The sequence below is a fragment of the Camelus dromedarius genome, chromosome 11, assembly GCF_036321535.1.
Source record: "Camelus dromedarius isolate mCamDro1 chromosome 11, mCamDro1.pat, whole genome shotgun sequence".
Classification (NCBI taxonomy): Eukaryota; Metazoa; Chordata; class Mammalia; order Artiodactyla; family Camelidae; genus Camelus; species Camelus dromedarius.
The window spans coordinates 31,355,896-31,379,637 of record NC_087446.1 but is presented as its reverse complement, the minus strand read 5'-3'; the positions used below and the strand labels follow the sequence as shown (position 1 = coordinate 31,379,637).

General features: G+C 36.7%; 1 protein-coding gene across 2 annotated transcripts in view; it reads right to left on the bottom strand.

Annotated features, from left to right (window-relative positions):
• SNRPF (small nuclear ribonucleoprotein polypeptide F) overlaps window positions 1–23,742 on the bottom strand; it is a 222,400-nt gene that overhangs the window by 194,602 nt on the left and 4,056 nt on the right. For both annotated transcript variants that reach the window (XR_010383163.1, XR_010383164.1), the window contains exon 2: window positions 13,013–13,166. The gene's annotated coding sequence lies outside the window, so the exon portion shown is untranslated. The remainder of the gene's footprint in view (window positions 1–13,012; window positions 13,167–23,742) is intronic.

The window sequence follows — 23,742 nt, the reverse complement described above, 5'->3', positions numbered from 1 at the left end:
GGCATGATACATCTTGGAAAAGTGACCCATTTAGGAGTATTCTTAAGCCAGAAACAGCAAAATGGTGGGAAAGGCAAGTTTCAGGATGCTGAATCCTAGAAACTATGCCAGGAGAATTTTCTGAGGGCCAAGAAAAGACAGTGAATCAGCCGGTCCAGCTGTGAGAATGCAGCTGTGAGACTGCTGAAGAAAATGATGAGAAAATGATGAAGTAGAAAGCAAGCTCATAAAATGGACACACCACCAAGCTGAGAGCAGTTTCAGCACACTGGAGGACAAAATCAGTATTTAGTATAACTCTGGCAAGTTAAAGACTTGGGTCTAAGAAATAGAAAAGAAAAACTTTCATCAAGACCAGTCACAAATTAGTATGAAGAGTCTATACAACCAACATAGGGCTGAAGTTGAATGGCAGTGTGTTGAACAAGGTGGACCTTCTAATGGAGGGTTTATACTATGTGGAAATTACCTTGTTCAATTAATTCATTTTACAGATGAAAAAAGTCTTGCAGAGAGAGTATGTTTTCAATTATCTCTTGCTATTTAACAAATTACCATGAAAAACAGTGGCTTTAAAAAGCTGTTTATTTGCCTACAATTCTGCAGTTTGGGCAAGGCTTGGCAAGGATAGCTTGTCATTGCTCCATGTGGCTTCAGATGGGGTGGCACAACTACGACTAGAGAATCAATCTACTTCCAAGATGGCCTCACTCACAGGCAGTCAAGTTGGTGTAGCTGGCATGGTCAGCTAGGGCTGTTGGCCAGGGATTTGGTCTCCTTCACATGGCCTCTCCATGTGGCTAGGCTGGGCTTGTGGAGAGGCCATGTGGAGGACAACTGCTCACAGCACAGCAGTCTCAGGCTAGATATATTACATGGCATTTGGCTTCATCCCAGAAAGCTGCTAGGTCTTCTTAAGACTTAAGCCTAGAATGAGCACAGTGTCACCTCCTCTGCATTCTATGGGTTAAAGTAGGTCTCAGGGCCAGCCCAGAGTCAAGAGGAAAATACCACACAGGGGCATGACTATCAGAAGTCATGGTTCAACTTACCACAGAAGAGATGTGACTTGTGCAAAGTTAATTCTATATTACTATCAATTAGAGGAAAAATTGACTCTAATATGTCAATATAGTAAAAAATAGGGGAAAAAAAAGAATTGTTTTGCATGGTCAACATAGGGGGAAAAAAGAGAAAAAGAAGAAAAAGGAAAATAGGCAGAAATAGTCAAACAATGATCCTATTATAAGAACCATGTTCAAATCTCAACTTCACAATTTAAAAGAAACCTGGAAATTTGGAGATAAGTCTGAGGAAAGCAGAATTATGACTGGAGGCTAGGAAATAAAATTTATGATGAAATTTTTAAACAATAATACAACCTGGAGAAAAGAAGATGGGAAAGTGACTTAATAATGATCCTCAAAGCCTATATATGAATATTCACCATCAATTTCTATTCTCAAGGAAGATGTCTATTTAAATTGATTATATAAGATTCAGGTTGAAATAACTTCCTGGAAGAGATGAGGGACTGAAAAAAAAAAAAAGGAAGGCATAAATTTTTCTTTCTATGTGGGAAAATTTTCTCTGTTCTGGACAAAAAGGAACCCTCTATGATGACGCCTTCATGTGAAGCTGTGAAGTTCCTTGGGGGTGATGAAGCAAGCTCTCTATAGATCAATCATCTATACCTTCCCGCCTGTGTAATTATTAACCCTTTTTATGCCCCTGTCTCTGCTTCCTGCCCTAAATCCTACCTACATCAAAGGTTTCTTGGGGAAGGATATAGTTCAAGTCGTAGAGCGTGTGCTTAGCATGCACGAGGTCCTGGGTTCAATCCCCAGTACCTCCATCAAAAAACTACATAAATAAACCTAATGACCTCCCTCTGCAAAAAAAAAAAAAAAAAAAAAAAAAAAAAAGGAAGAAGAAGGAGAAGAAGAAGAAATTTTTTAAAATAATAAATAAATAAATAAATAAATAAATAAATAAATAAATAAATAAGTAAACAAACAAACAAACAAACAATGTTTCTTGAGGGCTATACCTTGATCTTCTTTTCCCATTGACTGCAACTTGTTCTTAACAGAATATATGCAGAATATATAAAGTTTTTAGATACCTTTGCCCATGCTAACTGATTGGATGCTAAGCACGATTTAAATAACTGTCCACTTATTCAATTCAATTGATAGTCACTGCACTGACTCTGCTAGGCACTATACTATATGCAATGATATACTGTGGTCAGCAAAATATAGTTTCTATCCCTATACTATGGTAAAAATGCTGCATGTATATATCATTCTTGAAGGAAAAGTATAGGATAATATAAGAGGCTAGGGGAACTATTATAGAATAGTAAGTAAGTATGATTACAGGTTGTGGAGTTGGACTGACTGCAAGTTTCTTAATTTAAACACTTAAGTTTTTTGATTTGTAAAATGGAAATAATAGAATATATCTCATAAAATTGTTTCAAAATATAACCTTGGTATAATGTCAGTGTACATTGGACCCTTTTTTTTAAATTTCTTTTTTGAGCAGTTCTATTCGTAAGAATTAATTTTTCTTAGAGGTTTTCCTCTAAGAAGATTGACTTTTACTTTATTTCAGAGGTCTTCAAAGAAAATAAAGAGAAATTTTGCTTTTTTATTTTTTAGGCTAAAACTCATTATATCTTGCAGTTACCATACAGATCCAATGGACCCTTTAAAATCTAAGATAAACTATGAAATCTTAGAGATCTTATTTTTCTCACATTTTGAATTATTTTGCTATGTAATCATCCTCGAAATTAGTTCATTACTGATCAATTATTCTCAACTGTGAGTTTTTAAAGAATAAAATAATAAGTAATTGAAGAATTATTAAGTTACCTAGAATTATATGCAATAGTAAAATAAGTCACCACTAATATGCCATTCTTCAGTCTCCTATTGTACTGAACAAAGTACTAAATCATCTTTCAAGAAGGTATAAAGAACATAGGAAAAACTATGTCTTTTGTTAAGGATTTTTTAACACAGTTGAAGAGATTCTAGTGCACAAGTCAAATTTTAGAAACGAGAGTTCAGAGAGGGGAAAATAATACTTCATGTGGTATGCATGACAACAGAAAAAACAGTAAATAAACTATTAAGATATAGGAAACTCTCCCCTTGATTATTTTGAAATCCTTCCAATCCTGGGCTGTGCTGGGTTCACAGTATGTTTTCAGTAAGCAATTAACTGAGAGAAATGGACTCAAATCAGTTCTTCATGTTAGTAAAGTGGAATGATTAAAAGTATGAATCTTATAGTCCAGTTATCCTAGGTTCTAATTCCTATGCTAGCATTTGACTAAATGTTTGGCCATAATCAGCTTAATTTTCTCATCTTCAGTTTCATCATCTGTAAAAGAGACAATAAAAGTATCTACCTTAGAAGATTAATATGATACTTACATGAGATAACACAGGTAAACTACTTGGTAAAGTACTCAGTAAGTGTTAGTCTCTATTTTTTTCCCAGTTAACAGGTATTTTTCATCAGCATAGCGGTCAAATGTACAAAACCAAATGTCAACAGCATTAACATAATAGTCTCATGTGACTATTTTTTTCCTAGAACAGAAGTCAATTTTTCACTTATTGTTATGATTTATGATGGGATTACATTTGTCAAGGGAATGAATTTAAAATCTGGACCTAGCTTTTTTCTCAATAAACCAGGAAAGAGCGTTCCTTAGGAATCAAAGAATAACACTGAATTATAGATTATAAAATGAAAAGGAAGGAATAAAATTCCCCTTAACATGTGAAAGGGATTAGCACTCATACCAGAGGAAAACAACCTAAAATTTAAAACTTTTTCAGAATAAACTTGATATAATGTATGCTCAACAGAAATGTTATAATATTCTTTTCCACTTGTGCTAACTCTTCTTCATGCTTAAAAAAAAAACAAAGCTTGGGAAATAATGCCATGTTGTTTTCAAGACATCTGCCAACTAGGTGAAAATAATAATAAAGGTATCAATAATTATGATAATAATGACAACCATTGGTCCATATCCAATGACTAGTTGATGTGGGAGTATAAAGACTTAGCCATCTAAGGCCAACTTAGGACAACCCTGAAGGGCCATTGTAGCTAAAGAGTTCTTTGTGGAGTCGGCTGAGACTATGGTTTGTGCGCATCACAGCTGGACTTACCCTCTGCTTACTTCCCCATGTTTCAGTAAGTTTTGATCCCAAGGGAACAGCTTAATTAACATCCTACATACTAAGCTGTGTCTCACAGTCTGCTGCCTGGGGAACCCAACTTGCAATGCTGCAAGCACACTACCAATAAAAAGCCATCTTTATTCACAAAAAAATCTCTCACATCTTCAATAATTTGTGTTACTAAATTTTGTTATTGTAAAATATGGAATCTAAAACAATTACATTAGTCTTATTCCGCATACTTGCATAGCCTGCAGGTTGGAGGGAAGATAGTCATAATATAGCTGTGCTTTGACACACAGAGCATTGCATTAGTTCTAGCATACAGTTGAAGGTGAATATTGGGAAACAAAAATGTGTCAGGCTGATAACTGATCCTCTTACCCAAATTAAAATCAAAATAAAGAAAAGTAAGACCTTCCTCTGGAATAAAGGGGAAACATCAGAAATACATTCTTATTGGGAAAATTTAACTACAGACATCAAAATAAAATTAAAAGGAAAGATACACCACTTTCCTCACCTCAACCCCTGTCCCATTCCCCAGAGGTAATCACTGTTGGTTTGGTGTGCATTATTCCCAGACCTTTTTCCATGACTACTCTTTTATAGATGTGTATATGTTTGAATACAAATTTTCAATAAAAATGGAATTTACTCTGTGTGTTGCTCAGCAACCCACTTTATGGAAGGTAATCTGCTTTACTCAAACTACTGACTTAAATGTTAATCACATCTAAAAAATATCTTCATAGCAACATCTAAACTGGTACTTGACCAAACATCTGGGCACCATAGACTAGCCAAGTTGATACATAAAGTTAATCATCACACTTCCACCTCTTGTCAATTTGGCACTCTAAGCCACACTTAATATCTAAATAGAAATAATAACAAATATCTTAGTTCAGGCTGCCATAACAAAGTACCATAGATTGGGTGGCTTATAAACAACAGAAATTTACTTCTCACAGTTCTGAAGTTTAGAAGTCTGAGATCAGGGTGCCAAGCATGCTCAAGTCTGGTGAGACTGCTCTTCTGGCAACTCTTCTGGTTATAGACTGCTGATTTCTTGTATCCTCACATAGTGGGAAGTAGGGAAGGGAAGGAAGCTCTCTTATGACTCTTATAAGGACACTAATCCCATTCCTGAGGGTTCTGTCATCTTGACCCCATCTAATCCTACCTCCCAAAGGCCCCATCTCCCAATACCATCACACTGGGGAGGCAGGGTTTCAACATATGAATTTTGGGAGGACACAAACATTCAATACATAACAATAAGGTTATACTTCCACCTAACATGGTACAACTATCCTTCATTGAACTGAAAAAGCACTAACCCTTTCTCCAGAAGAAGAAGATACAAAGTCCTTCAGTGATGTTCACTCTTATTAATATTGTATAAATTGAATATTAGGATGTAAAGTCAATATATCTTATGTTATATGATAAAAGGATAAGAGAGGGAAGAAAAACAAAGATATTAACTAAGAATACACACACACATATTCCTAAAAATAAGGAAGAAATACTCGTAACAATCACAGTTCTTGTTATGCTGTGTGGTCAGAGTTGGTATTTATAACACATTCTTCGACTCCCTATTCTGTATTTCCTTTGTATTCTGCAAGTACTTCAGCTGGCCATGGTTCTTTACCAGATGAATAACTCAAACCCATTCCTAAAGGGTCTGGGTCATTACTAGTCCTGCCTGAATTGGGTTTTTGTACTTTTCCATCAACTTTGATCTCAGGACATGGTAAAATAAGAGACACTCTAAGAGATCTCCTGTATTCCACACATACCCTTCCTTACCTCCATTGTGAAGTAGTGGTCCAATTTCCCTTTGGTCATCAAGATCAATCTCCCAGTCAGTACAGTAACTCCTTTCTTTGCCTGTTTAGAGGCATGAGGAGCCCAAACAGGCTAGGTTGCAGTCTTAACTTTCAATTCAATGGATTCATTGTTGTGTCTCCTGGTAAAGGCATTCTTCCATTTAAAACTAAGACCTTTAGGCCAGCAGAATATGAGGTCACAAGGACAGGAAGAAAAAATTTTGCTAATGGCTCACTACGGGAACTAGCAAACGGTGTCACTCTCATTTCCACCCCATGAATCTTGGCTATGGGAGAACAGCAGAATGTACAGAGCATATAGAGGCTACTGGATAACCCTGTCCTAGTCCTACAAGATATTGCCACCTAGTTAGCACAATAACTGAGCCTTCAAAAGGCCATTCCACCATTCTATGAAGCCAGCTGCTTCAGGATGATGGGAAACATGATAAAACCAGTGAATTCCACAAGCATGGCCCATTGTCACACTCCATCTGTTGTAAATTGAGTTCCTTGATCAGAAGCAATGCTGTGCGGAATACCGTGACAGTGGATAAAGTATTCTATAAGTCTATGAACGATATTTTTGGCTGACGCATTGCATGCAAGGAAGGCAAATCCAAACCCAGCATGTCTATTCCACTAAGTGCAAATTACTGCCCCTTCCATGATGGAAGTGGTCCAGTATAATTAATCTGCCAGCAGGTAGTTGGCTGATCCCCCCAGGGAATGATGCCATATCAGGGACTCAGTGTAGGTCTCTACTATTATCAGATTGAGCACTCTGCAGTGGCCATAGCCAGATCAGCTGTGCTGAGTACAAGTCTATGTCACTGAGTCCAAGCATAACCTCCATCCCTGCCACTATGGCCACTTTGTTCATGAGCCCATTGGGCAATGACAAAGGTGGCTGGGGAAAGAGGCTGACTGGTCTCCACAGAATGGGTCATTCTATCTACTTGATTATTAAAAACCTCCTCTACTGAGGACATACTTTGCTAAACGGCCACATAAGACCAAATAACATCATACTTTTTCAATCATTCAGAGAAGTCTATCCACATACTTATTCCCCAAATTTCTTTGTCATCATTTTTCTAATCATGGTCCTTCCAAGTCTCTGACCATCCCATCAAGCCATTGGCCACAGCCCATGAATAGTGCATAATCATACATCTGGCCATTTTTCCTTCCAAGAAAAATGAACAAGCAGGTGTGCCGCTTAATATTCTGTCCACTGGGAGAATTTCCTTCCATCATTATCCTTCAGGGATGTCCCAATAGGGGCTATAGTACTGTAGCTGTCCATTTTTAAGTGGCACCTGCATATTGTTCAGAATCATCTATAAACCAGGCCTGAGATTTCTCTTTCCCTGTCAACTGATTAAAGGGAAATCCCCATGAGGCCATATGCATAGGCTGAGAGAAGGAAGATAAAGTAGTAGGAATGGGAATCCTTTAACATTCATCATTCATACTATAACTCTAGCTCATTAATATCCATAAAAGTTAGATAATAGGAATAGAAAATAAAATATTAACTGTGGCAACTCTGAAACAAACAAAAATGCATCAAAATACTCAAACAACAATTTTGAAATCTATTACAGGTATCCTTTACCACTCAGAAAAGGAACTAATGAAATTCAAGAGAGAAAGAGTGTGTGTGTGTGTGTGTGTGTGAATCTACATTAACACTTGAACAACCCATTGGTTAGGGGTGCTGACACTCTGTGCAGTAGAAAAGCTACATATAACTAATAGCCCTCAGTATCCAACATTCCTCTGTATCTGCAGTTCTACATCTGTGGATTCAACCAACCTCAGATTGCGAAGTACTGTAATATTTAGTTGTTGAAAAAAATCCATGTGTAAGTGGACCCACGAAGTTCAAAACTGTGTTGTTCAAGGGTCAACTGTACGTATTTTATCACTTGTTTATATTATTGAGCTAAGACTTAAACCAATGTAGGAGCAATTATTTTCACCAACAATTTTGAAGTGGATTACCAATTACTGTCATGTAATGAATTTTGAATAACCGTTAGAATAAAGTCCAACTTATTTAAAATTCTTCTGTTAGCTGCAAGCACAGCTCCACAAATTACCTACTTGATCAGTTAGGTATTTAGTATTCTCTAATGATTGTTTCCATCCAAGGAGATGATCCAATCTTGAGGATAATTATTTTTTTAAATGCACTGCAACTTCAACAGAAGTTTTATGCATAATAACACATCTTTTCTACCTTTGCCAAACTAGTGATCTTAACAATTTATACTTTATAAGTCAAAGAAACTCATTCCATTCTAGCCAAGACTATGATTTTTTCAGTTTCTTTTATGAAGGACTTCATACTTCAAATTTTATACTTCATACTTTAAGTTTCATATTTTAGCAGCTGGTTATATTTCATTTGACTGAACTGAAAATAGCCATCTCATACATGGACAACTAAAAAGTGTATCTCTATTTACAATTCATTGAGTTAGTAGAGATTTCACCTCTCACACAGCAAAAACTTCAAGCAAGGTGCTTTAAATCTTTGTCAATTTCAAAAGAAACCAAACTCCAAGCTAGACAGGGTTTCTTCTTTGGTGGGCCTTCTGCAAGCAGAGGCTGATTGTTACTCACAAAACCTTACAAGTGAACTAGCTTGTGAAAAATTGCTCCACATTTTTAAAACATAGCTTAAATTCCATTATCTGAGATTTTATTGGAGTCTTTAAATCCTTTCAGTCTTCTAAAAAAAAAAAATCTCTTAAAATACAAATTCCTGGGAGAGTTAATCCCTTAAGCCAAGAGAGCAGCTATCGTCTTTGTTAAATAATTTAGAAATGAGATGCAGGATTTGGGCAAGGAGATAAAATCAAGAGAGGAGAGGGCCAGAAAGCCAAAAATAATTTTTTGACCTATTTTACAATTGTACCAATCACCAACCCTCATAAGAATTCAGGTAATAAATGAATCATAAATATAAGCCCATACTAAATTAGACTTGAATATGAATTTATCTTCTAAAATATTTCTAAATATCAATCTGATAACTCTAGATAATACCTTATTTATAGATAGCTCTTCTCTTAGATCCACTCTCAAAAACATAAGCTCACAATATATTCCTAGGAGTAGAATTGTTATGTCATAGGATATGAGTACCATCAACTTAACTTGATAATGCAAACTAATTTACAAAGAAGCAGTTTGCCAATTTACACTGCCACTATAAGTCTATGAGAGATCCAGCTGCTCTTTATCCAGGCCAACCCTTGATATTGTCAAACGTACTAATTTTTGCAAGTCTGGTGTGTGTGTAAAGGCATCCCACTAATCTACATAGCCCTGAGGCTATGAAATGAAGTTGAGCACCTTTTTCATAAATTTTATCAACCATCTGGATATCCTTTATTGTGAAACAGTGCAATGCCCTTCACATGTTTTGCTCTTTTTCTATCGGGTTGTCTTCTTTCTTTCTTTCTTTTGCAAAAGTTTTCTTCCATTCTGTGTCTAGTCTTTTCTGTTTTTTTATGTTGTCTTTTGACATAATTTTACTGTAGTCAATTTTTCCCTTTATGTTTAGTAATTTTTGTGACTTGTTTAATGTCATTTAACCCTTGAGGTATATGTGTGACTGAACTATTATGCTGTACACCAGAAACTGACACAACATTGTAAACTGACTATACTTCAAAAATACATATATTGAATCAAAATTTGACCAATCCTTATTTTTTCCATTTACTGAACAAAATTGAACTTGGAGGGCCCTTCGAGAAGAAGCCCGATCCTTCTTCCTCCTCTTGACTTTTCTAGTTTTGCCTTCTTCAGACTAAACAACACTAAGATTCTTTCATTCTTCCTTGATGTCCTAATTTCATGTCCTCTCATCATCCTAGCTCTTGTGAAATAAGGGGCTGATATTCTGAATTATAAAATTGACCAACAGAAAGTAGAAAATACTGTCACCTTCCTTACCTCAGATATAATACCTTCATTAGTGTATTTACTTTTTTAAAAGCCACTTTCCACTGCTATTTTTGCATGTCATCTACGACTAGCCTTAATAATGACATAAAATTGAATGTTTATTTGTTAACACTATCAAATAGAACTCTATTCCTATTTAAAAAGTGATTGAGTCTAGTATTTCTATAGTTCTCTCATTCTTAAAAAATAACGTCAATTATGTTGTTTATGTACTTAGAAATTATCCCAAATGGTTCAAAACACACACACACACACAGAGTTCTTGAGAGAAAATAGAATCACTTCTAGTATAACATGTATCTAAGAGACTTTTATATTTCACCCTTTAACATGTAAAGGTAGATATTCTTTGGTCACTTTGTTTTCTTAACTAATCTTTTTTTTTAAGTGGAATAAGGAAAATTCTGTTTCTCTGTTTATTCACAGCTCTCAGCATGTGAATGGGACATTAGAAAGATTTTTTTTCTAGCATAGCCAGTTATAATTTTGAAGTCTTTATTCAATTGTAGAGGGTTTTTTCTTTTTAAGGAATTATGACTGATGATTTAAAAAACTCAGTTATTCCTAGCAAAATTCCATTATCTCATTTCCCAAGGGTTACTAGTGAGTTCTGCCCCACCAGCCAGGATATACAAGAACTCTGTTTTAAAGCAGTCCCACATGAATGCCTGTTTCTCCCTTATATTCTCCGTGACTGGGAATCACCTCTCTCAAAAACACAATGCCATGCTGAATGTGCATTTCTCATTAAAATGTGACCTGTTACCAGGCTGGTATCTGTGCTCCTCATTCAATTAACTCTTTAGCCAAATTCACAGCCACATATTTTGGACATTCTTCTAGCCTAAAGCTGCACCCAGAGCATCTGTTCTGTGCAAAAGATTAATGGAAAAAAAATATGTGTGCAGGTCAGGGCCAGCATAGTGATTGCACATCCCCCTTCTGGTGCTTTATCAGCCCACAAAATGTATGAGACAACTATCAGATAAGTGGAGTATGGCTTACTCTAAATCTTAAAATTTTTAAATTTATAGATGGGAAGGCAGTGACAAAAAAATCTTAGAGAACATTTCCTTTCTTTCTGTTTTAGCTCTTTTGATAACCTCTTAGGGTTTTTAATATTAGAGGTCATTTGATAACCTCTTAGGGTTTTTAATATTAGACTCTTAAAGAAAGTCCTTTCCTTGAGATATTCTACTATAATCAAGAATCTAAGAAAATTTTGAAGGGGCAGAGATTTCCCACAAGTAGAAAGAACAAGGAAAATACTATTTTAAATCTTAAAATTAAGGGGAAAAAAGCTTATATACATTTGCTTTTACCTGGAAATTTCTTTTTCTCTTTTCTCTATATTATCTCTAAAAAAAATAAATAAATGTAACTGATTCTGGGAAGCAGAACTTAACACATACTTTTTTAAAATGTATTTTTAAAATATAGATGTTATTGTATAGTTTATTGTGCAGGAATTATACTACAATAAGGGTGTTAAAAAATAAAATAAAATATAGATCTTGATATGGATACTTTTTTAATCAATGCCATGCATAAAGAGGACAGTAACTAGACATTATTCTCAAAATCTCCCAAGTTATACTATATAAATACTTAGCCAAATTTCCTTTTTGTGTGTAGAGAGTTAAATGGTCATAGAGATGATTAAATAAGCCTCACCTAGTTATGCCTAAGGAAATGAGTTTAGAGAATATATAGAGAGAACTATTTTTTCACTAGCAAAAGTATAATATTTCTCCCTATCACTCTACTATATACCAGGGCCATTTGCTATCCAGGCAGAAAGAAGCCAACATCTTCAGACACCATGTGGTAGAACCCAGTGAGTTCTTTTGACCAAAACAATGAGAATTCTCTGATCTGGCCACTAGATGTTGTAGCCATCTCTCTAAAAGTCCTGTTGGTGACCTTGACTAGTTAGCTGTCCTTCACAGCATTCTGTGCCTAGAATAGCTACAGTGATTGCCTCTCATTCTCCCTTCCGAACTGTAAAAACAGAATTGAGTTTCTTCCCTACACTTAGGGAGGCAAGAGTAGAACCTAAGAACTGACCAATAAATGTGGCAGAGGTGACAGTGAAACTACTGTGGAATTCTCTGTTCCTAACCTCCTGCCCTAAGGATAGGTTAATTACAGAAACACTGACAGAACTTTGTAAGAAAGCAGTGTCAACTACAATGTATTCCCACAGCATTGGCCAAAGACTGAAAGTAATGTCACAAAAAGAACTAAACTAAAAGAGCAAATGCTAATCCCTAAAAATATGACTTTCATTCCCCATCCGGCAGAATTTGGGTGCAACTTTGGCTTATTATGATTCTTATTTCTTAAAAATGAAAATAAGAGTCTACACAAACTATTCTCCAATGTTTGTCTTTTCCTTATGAGTCAGACACTGGTTATTTACATTTTAAATAGTTTTCACTATTTTTTCCCCATCTTTTTAACTTAAATTGACACCTCTGGAAGGTTAGTGTATCTGAATGAGTAGAATTAACAAGCCTATATATTTGCTTTTTTTCAGGTAGCCAAGTAGAAAAGACAGCGGCTTTGCTGAAAAGTATTATCCCAGAGCACCCTCTTATGGCAAAATGCACTAAGGAAAGTGCTTGCCTGGGAAAAGTCAAAAGTGTTTCAAACCTTTAATATAAGGGGATAAATACTGCTTTTCCACTCTTAAGACCTTTTCTCCATTTTTGCTGGGAAATTAAAAATTTCCTTGGCACTCAAAAGAATAGTCCTCAATTCACTTTATAAGTAGATTCATTTGCTACAAAAATTAATTTCTTTCATGCTAGAACAAAGAACCCTATACTTTCATTCAATCATGGTAAACCTAAATGAACCCAGTTTTCATACTCCTGGTTAGCTTAATTCCCCAGCTGGATTTCTTATACCACCAGCTGGACTTGAAGGATTTTGTGACATGTCATCTTTCATTAAACCATTCACACCACTAACCTCTGAACTCCTCTTGGCCACCAGCTTCAGAGCCTGTTCATGTTATGAGCACCATATGAACTGTTACTCACTGAACAGGATCGCTGATTCTTACTGTTAAGATCCGGAATGACTACAGCTGTAAACATGGTTCTCTGGAGGGTTTTTGCTGCAGCTAGAAAGACAAGAAATGAGAAAATTCTGACCCAAACAGGCAAATGTTTATAATAATTTAGCATGACAGGAAATTCACACATAACTTCTGTTTCCTGCTATTTTTTAACTCATATTTTAGGGTTTTCAAGTGTTTTTGTTGTATGTTAAGAATAAATCTCTATGCTCTTGTATTAAACTTCAGAAAACAGGCATTCAAATTTCAATGTATGATAGAACTTGTTTTAATGGCATCTTTAAATGCTATCAAGAAAATAACATTATACATTGAGTTTTTCTATTCCTTTGAGAAAACATTCTCATTATTAATCTACAATCATGTTATCCTGAAGGCACAATATAAATCCCATCATAGCAGGGTTCCAGAAAGGTTAGGTCTAACTAAAGAAGACTGAGCCCTGCAGAGTTAGATGAGTTTTAGGTGTTAAACATGGGGCCAAAGCCGGGGATGGTGACTTGAGAAACAGTCTCACAAGCCAAGACTAAATACCAGGTTAGAGGGGGCAAGGGCAGGAGGGATTATTATTAGAGAGAAGGCCCAAATCAAATGTCCAAACCAGCTGTTCCCCACCATGAGTGGGCCATCTGCTGCTAGGGTTTGGGTCCTCATGGACAGAGATGGGGCATCGTATCCCCAAAGCATCCAGGAGTGGGCATATCCTGAGAGGTAAGTCCAAGTAAACTCTCCTAAAGAGTTCCAAGGAGCAATCCTGGTAACCAAGATCAAGAATGTCCAGTGAGCAGGAAACATGACCGAGAGCCAGAAAGGGGGCCAGAGTGGATCCTGGGCACTGACTGTGACTGGAGCTTTCCTTGTTCTGATTGTTGAGTAGGGCTGGATAAAAGTACAGGGTGAGGGGAGAGAGACAGAAACAGATAGACAGAGACTGGGAGATTGAGAGACTGTTTAGCCATGAACTGGGACTTTTAAAATGTTTGTTTCCTTCTCTTCCTCCCACCAAAATGTCCCTGCACTCAAAATAGAACATAAAATGTGGAATACTTATTACCTTGCTTTGCCTACAAGATCCATCATGAGTTCAAATCATTCAGTTTATTAGTTCAAAGAGAAAACCTTTTTTTTTTTTTTTTTTCTAAAATCAATCCAGTGGATTGGTCATAACCTAATCTTCGGTCTTTCTCTAGAGAAATATTAGTTCCAGGGGACTCTTGAAGCCCCTTTTTAACCAGTGATTAATCTTGCCTCATCCTCCCTCACCTGCCCCAACCCTGGCCTTGAAGAGGACTGCACGTCCAACTGAACTTTAAGTACTTGGTAGCTGAATATCTGCTCTAGTTTCGGTGGTTGGTCCCTCCACTGGCAATGACAGCTCCTTATTCCAGAATTTCCCAGAAACTACAATAAAAGTCCAGTAGAGGTCACCTTAATGCTACAGGCAATGGATGAGGAATGTCAGAGTTTCATTTCTCCTAAAAAGGATATGAAATAAGTGTTGGTGTTGAAGTTTTTTAAAAAAAAAAAGTGTAATAGAAAATTAGAAATAAATTCTGTCTTTCCCATGCCATAGAACATGGTGCTCCCAGAATTTCAAACACGTGATACTGAAAATGCTCACGGAAATTATGGAAAAGTGAGAGAAAATCAGCTCATTGCTTCTCAGAAGTCACATTTACTACTTATTCCTTCATGTTAGATCAGAACCTATATGACTCCAGAAAGACACTAGGGCAGGCAGGATACCTAATTTGGAGATGGTACATTCACGGGTACTGGAAGGTCTATGAACTCGAAAACTGTGTGCATTTTTCTGAGGACAGAAAGATCTTCAAAGAGATTTAAGAGATGAGAGAGAGAGATTCAGAACCACTGTAAAAGAACTTTTTTTCCTCCACTCTTTCCTGACACCAAAGAAAATTCAAGGAGAAATCTGGATTGAGAAATCCCCTCTCTGCCTACCTCAGCCAGCCAGAGACATATCAAGCAGCTGATGTTTGAGGCCCTGTTCTTTGGAAAGAGCCTGAATGACAGAACTCAATGGCTGGTAAAGGCTTAGCATTCACCACCAACTAAAAGGTACAAAATAAATGATAATTATTGATAATTAAGGCAGAATGCAGATTGGAAACAAAAGGAAGATAAATGAGAATGGCTCACCAGGACCTGAAACACCAGGCCCTTGGGACAAATGGGGATTATTGACATAGAAAAAGGAGTGGAAACCCCCAGTGTGATGCAGATGTGTTTGAAGCTGAGTGACTGCCTCTTAGAGATGGAAGTCCCCACAGGCCATCTCACCCCTCCCCCACAGCCCAGTGTGGGCTCACAATACCAAGTCTTCTGATGGCTGCTGTCTCATAGGGATTTAAACTGATCAAAATGGAAAGCTTTGGATAAGCAGAGCCAGAGTCTGCCATCAGTGAGAAGTCTGAGAATTCAGAAAGGGCTCAAGTGTGGACAGGTGACGCTGATGGGGAAGAAAATTCGGGGAACTGTGATTTATTTCTGTTGCTTCAGGGTTTGAAGATTTGGGCTTTATGTGTAGTTAAACTATCTCTATGGAGTTTGGAGTTTAGGATGTATTAGAAAATAAAGGCTTTTGTTTTTGACTGTTATTCCTGACCATTCCCATCAACTAAATTTGATTTATTAACAATATCAAGCAAAATTCTGTCCATCTGAGGATGGAGTTAGGTATCCTTGTACCTAACTACCCTACCTAATAATTTGAGGAAATGATCATATTCTCTCATTTTTAGCACTGGATTCCATCAGAACTGGTCAGGCTTAAGAGAAGAATTGGGGTTTATACTATGTCTTAAAAGCAAGCAAACTGGAAATCCTAGAGTGGAATCACTTCCAACTGGAGGCATAATCAAGTTTTAGAGCAATTTGCCATCCATATAGTCCTAAAGAGGCTAACAAATTTAAAAAAAAAAAAATCAAAGGATTAAACAGGCATCACAGTCTGTAAGCCCTTTGGGAAAATGAGCCATACTTTCAAGCCAATAGCATCCAGTAGAATACACAAGCAAATAGAAACAAAACCAAAAGACTGCAAGACTGATTCTAGCTCCAAAACAAGTTCTGTGATCTTATCTTCTCTTTATCACAGATACTCCATTTGAAGTTATTTAACCAAGTTTCTTCCTCTGCAAAATGGAAATAATAAGATCTACCTTGTAAGGACTGGGGGTGTGTATGTATGTGTATGTGTACATGTGTGTGTACATGTGTGTGTGTAAACTATCCCAGCCTTCCTCTCAGGCGAGTGGGTAAGACAAAAATACAACGCACTGTTCAGACAGCACTTTGAAAAATAAAAATACTATAGAAAGTACTATTCACTGGGGAGGGTATAGCTCAAGCGGTACAGCGCATGCTTAGCATGCATGAAGTCCTGGGATCAATCCCCAGTACCTCCTCTAAAACTAAACAAATAAACCTAATTATATCTCCCCTGCCAAAAAAAAAAAAAATTAAAATAAAAAAGAAAGAGAGTACTATTCACAATAATGATGTAAAGCACATTGAGGGCTCTCTTCTGAATCATGAAAAACAAAAATAGATTAAGACTTGTTCTGATCTACTGAAACTGCTCTTTCAACCACTTGTAGGAACAAAAAGAAGGTACCAGAAGGCTTATTCCCACTCAACAGTAGGAAAAATTACCCACAGTGGTCCTAAGACAGAAGGGCTGCTTCCGGAAACTGAGTTATTTGTTACCAGTAGTAGGACTTTAGGAAGGAGAATAAGATGGGAGGGGAATGAGAAAGGGACTCAAGTATGTCCAGATCAACTACTGGCCTGGACTTTATAAAGTCTTTTCCAAATCTAAAAACTCTTTGCTAGAGAAGTTATAGAGGGAAATACTACATCAAAGCTACACTCTTGACCTAGATTACTACTCTTGCTTAACTTCCCAGTAAGCATCTTTCTGACACTGGTTGCACTAACTGAAGAAAAAAATGTCATTTCCTGCTTCTTTGCAAATATTCCTAAAAACACTCATAGGGACTAAAAACCTAGCTCTAGGAGACAATGGCTTAAAAAGCAAAAGCTACATTATAACATAAAAATGAATTTTGCAGTATTATTCAGATTGTTTGGTCAAAACAAAACTTTCTACGTATGTTTGAATTCAGTTCTCCAGTTTATCTTCTTAATGAAACAGTTGCTTTTTCATAAGAATTCTAAGAAAAGCAAAAATATTTCTTATAAGAGTATCTGAATGCCCATTTATGTTAAGTTTTTTAAACTTAAAATAGGCTAGAGGCCACCAAACAGATCTTGTCTGTGGTATAGGTAAAGTAGACCCAAGGCAGAGAGCCTCCTTTGTCTCAGTGTGTGTATAGACCAGGACATTGTAACTTAGTAGAAAAGTGCCTAGGAATCTCTGGAGTCAGACTTCCTGGTGTTGCCATCAGTTAGCTACATGACCTAAAATAAGTTACTTGATCTCTGTACCCCAGTGGTTTCATCTCTAAATGGGAATAACACTATACTTCATGGATTTACTGTGAGGATTAAAAGACAAAATACTAATAAAGCTGCTTGCACAGTCCCCATGCATGTGAGTGCTCACAAAATAACAGCAACTATTAACACAATGGCTTCATCTGGATGGGTGACAGGTTTTGATTGTAGACCTTTTGAAGTACTTAAAAATGAAATTTTTACTATAGAAATAACATATGCTTATTGTAAAATGTAGAAATGACTACAAAGAATTTTAAAAGAACATTAAAAACCCCTGATCCTACCAATTAGAGAAAAGGCTATTTAATATTTGTGTGTCTTCTATTTTTCCTTTTCCTTGCACACTTTTACCTAGTTGGGGATCGTATGTACCCAGTTTGATAGAATGAGGACTAGAGTTTGGAATCTAGACTGCGAGATTATTTTGCACTTCCTTCAGTGTCATAGGTGAGCTATTTCCAGATACCACCTTGAAAACCATATTTTCCTTTTCCTATTCTTCACTATCTTTTTTCTTCAGGAATTTGCTATCTACTTAGTAAGTACATGGCCCTGTGATCCTTGGCTTCTTAATGTGAATTTTCTCACTTTCAAATACATATCTTTCCTTAAGCACCTCTGGTTATATAGTTCAGAACTTCATTCTTCCCTTTCTCTCCAATACCCAAATTCCAGACTCAGTCAGGCCCTGCAGAATTCCTTCCCTGATGGCTGTGGAGAGTGATGTTTAGAGATGGCTTTTCCTCCTGCGACAGTTTCCTTCAACATGTTTTAACTGTATAAATTACATAAGGCTTCAAAGATATAATTACTCATTTATCCTCACATTAGATGTATGACAAACATAACTTCAATCTGGATAGTCAAGAAATTGATTGTTCCCTATTCTATAATAAGGCACGGTGGTTGGCAGAGTTAGGGATCTTCAACTGCTATCATCCAATCTAGTACTTTAAATTCTAGTTCACTCTTACTATAGCTATTGCTATTTTCAGCAATAAAATATGTCACCATAATAATGGGGCACTATCCCTACCATCAGCAACCACCTGCCACTTATCATGTGCCTAAATAATTGGTTATGTCTATTTTTTTTCATATATTACCCCATTCATTCCTCAAAACAACTCTGTGAGATCACCTATTTTGCAGGTGAAAAAAAGATCTGAATTAAGGTCTGTTTTAAATCCAAATCCATTGAAATTGTATTCTAATTCACACCTTGAAAGCCCTTCCTGGATCGAACCTAACTATGGAGTTTTGGCACAATAATATTTCATGATACTCTAACAAAATCTTTTAGATTTATGTTAGAATATTAGAGGTGAGACAGAAAGACATAAAAAAAACAACTGCGTCTGAGAAGGCAGTCCTCTTTGAGAGAGTATAGTTTCTGGGGGGAAAACACTAAAGTGGGGAGACACAGAGGAGTTGCCTGTCCAACCAGCCAAACTGGCTAAATCAGTCCTGGAGGCAGCTATCACATCCAGCAGAAGCACAGCCTTACAAAAACAAGCTGGTAATAAGATATTTCAGGTAAGCAAACCCCCTGGAGAAAGTGCTCCATCCACTGAACTCCAGGTCAGTGTTCCATCAAGTACTTCTGCTCTTTGGTTGACAGAACTAAAAAGAGATTCTTAGGTTAAATCTTTTTAATGTGACAATTATCCAGTCACTTGGGGAAACATTTTTCAGCCCAAACCCCATAATCTGGGGTAACAGTATAATCTCTGTATTTTCTTCTGAGAGCTAAAAACAAAGTAAAAGCTCAATTTTCCAAAATGCTCTGGGAAAGATGCTTTCCAATGCATTTCCCTGCCTCTCTGTGAAGGCTCCTTTACCTGGCTGATAGTAGTGAGACTAGCAAGAGGTTTAGGTGGAACAAGCTGCCGCCAGGCTGCAATTTTCAAGTCTCTCAAAAAGAACAGAAAACAAGTAAAAAAAGAAATTTCATATCTGTCAATCTATCTACAATGTCCATCTCTGGTTCCTCCCTGCCCCCAACACCAATTATCTGGCTTGTCTGAAGCTTCTGACTGTTCTTAGACCCTCATAAAAACAACCTCCTTGTTATTGATCTGAGTGATGATGGCTCAGAGAGCCAGGCTGGAGAGCACAGCACACGCAGCATGCACACGTACTCACATGTGTGCACACACATGCACACAAGATGGCCAGCAGGACACACATACACAAAGGATATGCAGAAACAGATGTACCACAAAATTAAAGTAGCATTATGCTAGAGCATGAGCAAAGAGTTGTACTAAGAATTAAAAGGAAATAAAAATGAACACTGATAGTCAAATGAACTTATGGAAGAATGTTTAATCTCAAGAGGCTGACTGAATGGTGGTATGATCACATAAGACCAGTTATCTATCTTTACTCAATGATCACATATAGCAAAAGTTCAAAAAGGCTGCAAGGCAGACTACAAGACATTCTACCAACAGTAATATCTTAACTTGATTGTTGTTCCATGATTTACCAAGGGCTGTCGCATCCATTCTCTCATTAGATCCTTACCACAGTTCACAGGAAGTTGAAACTAAGACATCATTTTTCTTGTTTACATTCAATTCCTTCCTTCCTTCAACAAAATACAAATTGCCTAACATGTGCCAAATAGTGTTTGAGGGGCTGAAAATTCAAGACAGATAAAAGTTGCCGATCTCATATAGTTTACATTCCAGTAGAAGGGAGAAGATACATATAAATAAACAAATTATATAGTTATTTAGAACATAATATAGAATGATGCAGTAATTTAGAAAGTACAAAATACTATGGAAAAATAAATAAATAAGGGTAACAGGAAGTGATGGGGAGGGTTGCAATTTTAAATAGCATTGTCAAGATAGGTATTATTTGAAAAACTCTATCTGGGTTAACAGTGATCTAATCAGAGGGAACAGTCTGTACAAAAGTCCAGGGGCAGGCACTTACAGAGAAAGTACACAGAAAGTACAGCAGAAAGATCACTACGATGAGAAAAATTATAAGAGATGAAGAAAGACAAGGGAGAAGGGGCAGGGCCAGACCTTTTAAGACCTTAAAGGTCTTTGTAAAGACTTTAGCTTTTACTCTGAGAGCAACGGGAAGGCATTCTGGCTGTTATGATGAGAAAAGACTGTAGGGTAGCAAGAGTGGAAGCAGGGAGACTAGTTAGAATGCTATTACAATAACCCAGGCAAGAGATGACTGCAGCTTGGTCCATGGTTAGAGTAGCGGAGGTATTGAGAAATGGAGTCTCTGTATAATTCGAAACTAGGAGAGACTCCTTGATGTGAAATGTGGGTAGTAAAGATATATGGTGCCAAGGAAGATGCAAACATTTTTGGCCTGTGCAACTAAAGGATAACAATGCTTTTTACTGAAATGAGGAAGAATAGAGCAGATTTGAAGAATCTGAGTTCAGTTTTGCAGATGTTAAGTATAGCTATCTATTTGACATCCAAGTGGAGATGTTGAATAGGCAATTAAATCTATAAGTCAGAAGTTAAGGGGAGAAGCCTGGGTTGGAGATAAAATTTGAGAATTATCTTCATTTAGATGGTATTTAAAACCAAGAGCATAGATGAAACCACTAAGAGATAAGGACAAAGAAACAAGCCTTGATGTTCTCCAATGTAAAAGGTGGGGAAAAGAAAAGGATTCAGCAAAGGAACCTGAAAAGGAAAAACCAGTGAGGGAGGAGAAAAACCAGGAGAGTTCAAATTCTTGGGAGGCAAAGGGAAGGAAATATTTCCAGGAAGAGGAAGTGATCCATTGTGTCAATGCTCCTTATAATGAAAGCTAAGAATTGACCACTGTATTTAACAAATGTGGAAGTTGCTGTTACCAGGAAGCTGACCAAGAGTTGCTTCTATGAAATGATGGAGATGAGAGCCTGATTGGAATAAGTTTAAAAGATAATGGGAAGAAAGGACCTTTTGCTATTAAGAGAATATAGGAATGGAGCAGTAGTTGCTGGAGTTAAGAGAAGCTATTTTTAAGACAGGAGAAATAACAGCATGTTTCTATGGTACTGGTAATAATCCAGCAAAGAGGAAAATTGATGATGTAGGGAAGAGAGGGGAGGATTACAGTGTGCTTGAGTAGATGACTGGGTATGCAATCTCATTCACAAACCAAGGCACATAAAAGTGACTTACCCATGATTACACAACTAATACATGATAAAGCCTGGGTCTGAACCCATGCCCCATGGTCAGCATTCTCTATCACACCATGATGCAGGAAGCCTTGATGTGACCCACTATAAAATGCTTGGCAAACGGTCATCAACCTCTGCCTAATTTCATTACTGTAGAGCATACCTGATTTCACAGGCAATTCATTTCAGCATATTAAGTGTATATCTAACATGTGTCAGATAGCAGGATGGTGAGGATATGGGAAAGAATACAAAGGTGAATGACATAATATTTTATCTAAGGAAACAAGTCTTACAACCAGCCTTTCCTCTTTACCATTACCTTACAGATACCATGGAAGTGATTACTTTTGAGGAATAGTTATTAAAACCTTTTTTTGCCCTCTCAACTTGTCTGCTTGTGAAAAAATGTATTTAAATCTCACTGCCTAAATTAGACAGAATAGTGTGTTGGAACCTCAAAACAGAATTTGTATAGGTATAATGAGAAAAGTTCGTTTAGAGAATTCCACCCACAGCTTATTTTCCCTCATAAAAGATTACTAGGATCTTTTGGCATGGTTTAGTAAAGCTGTAAAAGTTAAAATTTCCACCCCTAATATTTTTCCTTTCCTTTCTCTCTCTGCTTTTTCAGATTTTCTCCCCTGCTATGAGAAAGGGAGACTAAAACTTTGTTCTGTATGTTTCTCAGAGTACTGCAATTAATTGGAAACTTTACAGTATTTATCCTCCAACTATTACTTTAGGACAGAAGTAAAACTCAATTTAAAGGATTATAATATGAAAAAAAGTCAATTCTTTGACCTCAAGGTAATTTGCAGGGTGGTAATAGTCCTAAGAGAAATAATAATGATAAATATATTTACTTTTTTCTTTACACTTAAGGAAGGGTTTACACATGCTAAACTTCACTTGATATTTAAAACATCCTTGTAAGGAAGACAGGACAGATATCATTTTCCTGACTTTATAGAGGAGGTTGAGATAAAACATGCAACATATTTAAAGAAGTAAAAATAACTAGATAAACTCATACATTGTGATTGTAACTGGATAAACATGTTATATAGTTATGTATGTATATGTACATATGTATTGACCTTTGAACTACATGGTCCACTTAGACATGGATTTTTTTTCAATAAAGAAGTACCACAGTTCTACAGGATCCTTGGTTGGTTGAATCCACAGATATAGAGGAACTGCAGGATATGGAGCACCTACTTTAAAGTTATACTTAGATTTTTGACTGGGGAGAGGGATCGCCATTTCTAATCTCCATGTTTTTCAAGGGTCAACTTTATACACACACACACACACACACACACACACACGCCCATACGCCCATAGTTTATCTTTGGAAAGGTGTTTTGGCTTAAGAAAATGTTTATCCCACTAATCTGCTACAACGCTTAAAATTTCATTTTAGAAATTCTGTACTCTAGTGTCCACAAGAAGTTCCATTAGAACATAGATTTAAATAGAGAGAAATGCAAAAAAACATTACTAGACACTAATAATTTACAAGTGGATCAAATTTTACTAAATGACAATTGGGCTCCTTAGAAAAACAGAAGGTTAGGGTAACAACAGTCTTAGAACAAAATAGGAAAAGTTTTGATGGGAAGAAAGAGAGAAAGGTCTTGATAGACTGAGCTAAAGCCCTGGGCACAATCAGCCTGAGGATCCCTGAAAAACCTGAGTAGGGTGGAGGTGGTGAGGATGTCAAAAGAGAGACAAACTGACTAGCTTCACAATTTTGCTTTCGTTAAAGCCAAAACCCGGGCTCAGATTCAGTTTCCAATGTTGGAAATTCACCTCCAAGATACAAGTTTCCCCTTAGACCTCAATAAACACTTAATGGTCCTTTCAAATTAAATCAGCTGTGGTACCATCCACTTTTCAACTTGCCACCACCTCCCCTACCTGCCACTACCCTATCCTTTCCTAGAATTAAAAAAAAAAAAAAAAAAAAAAAGG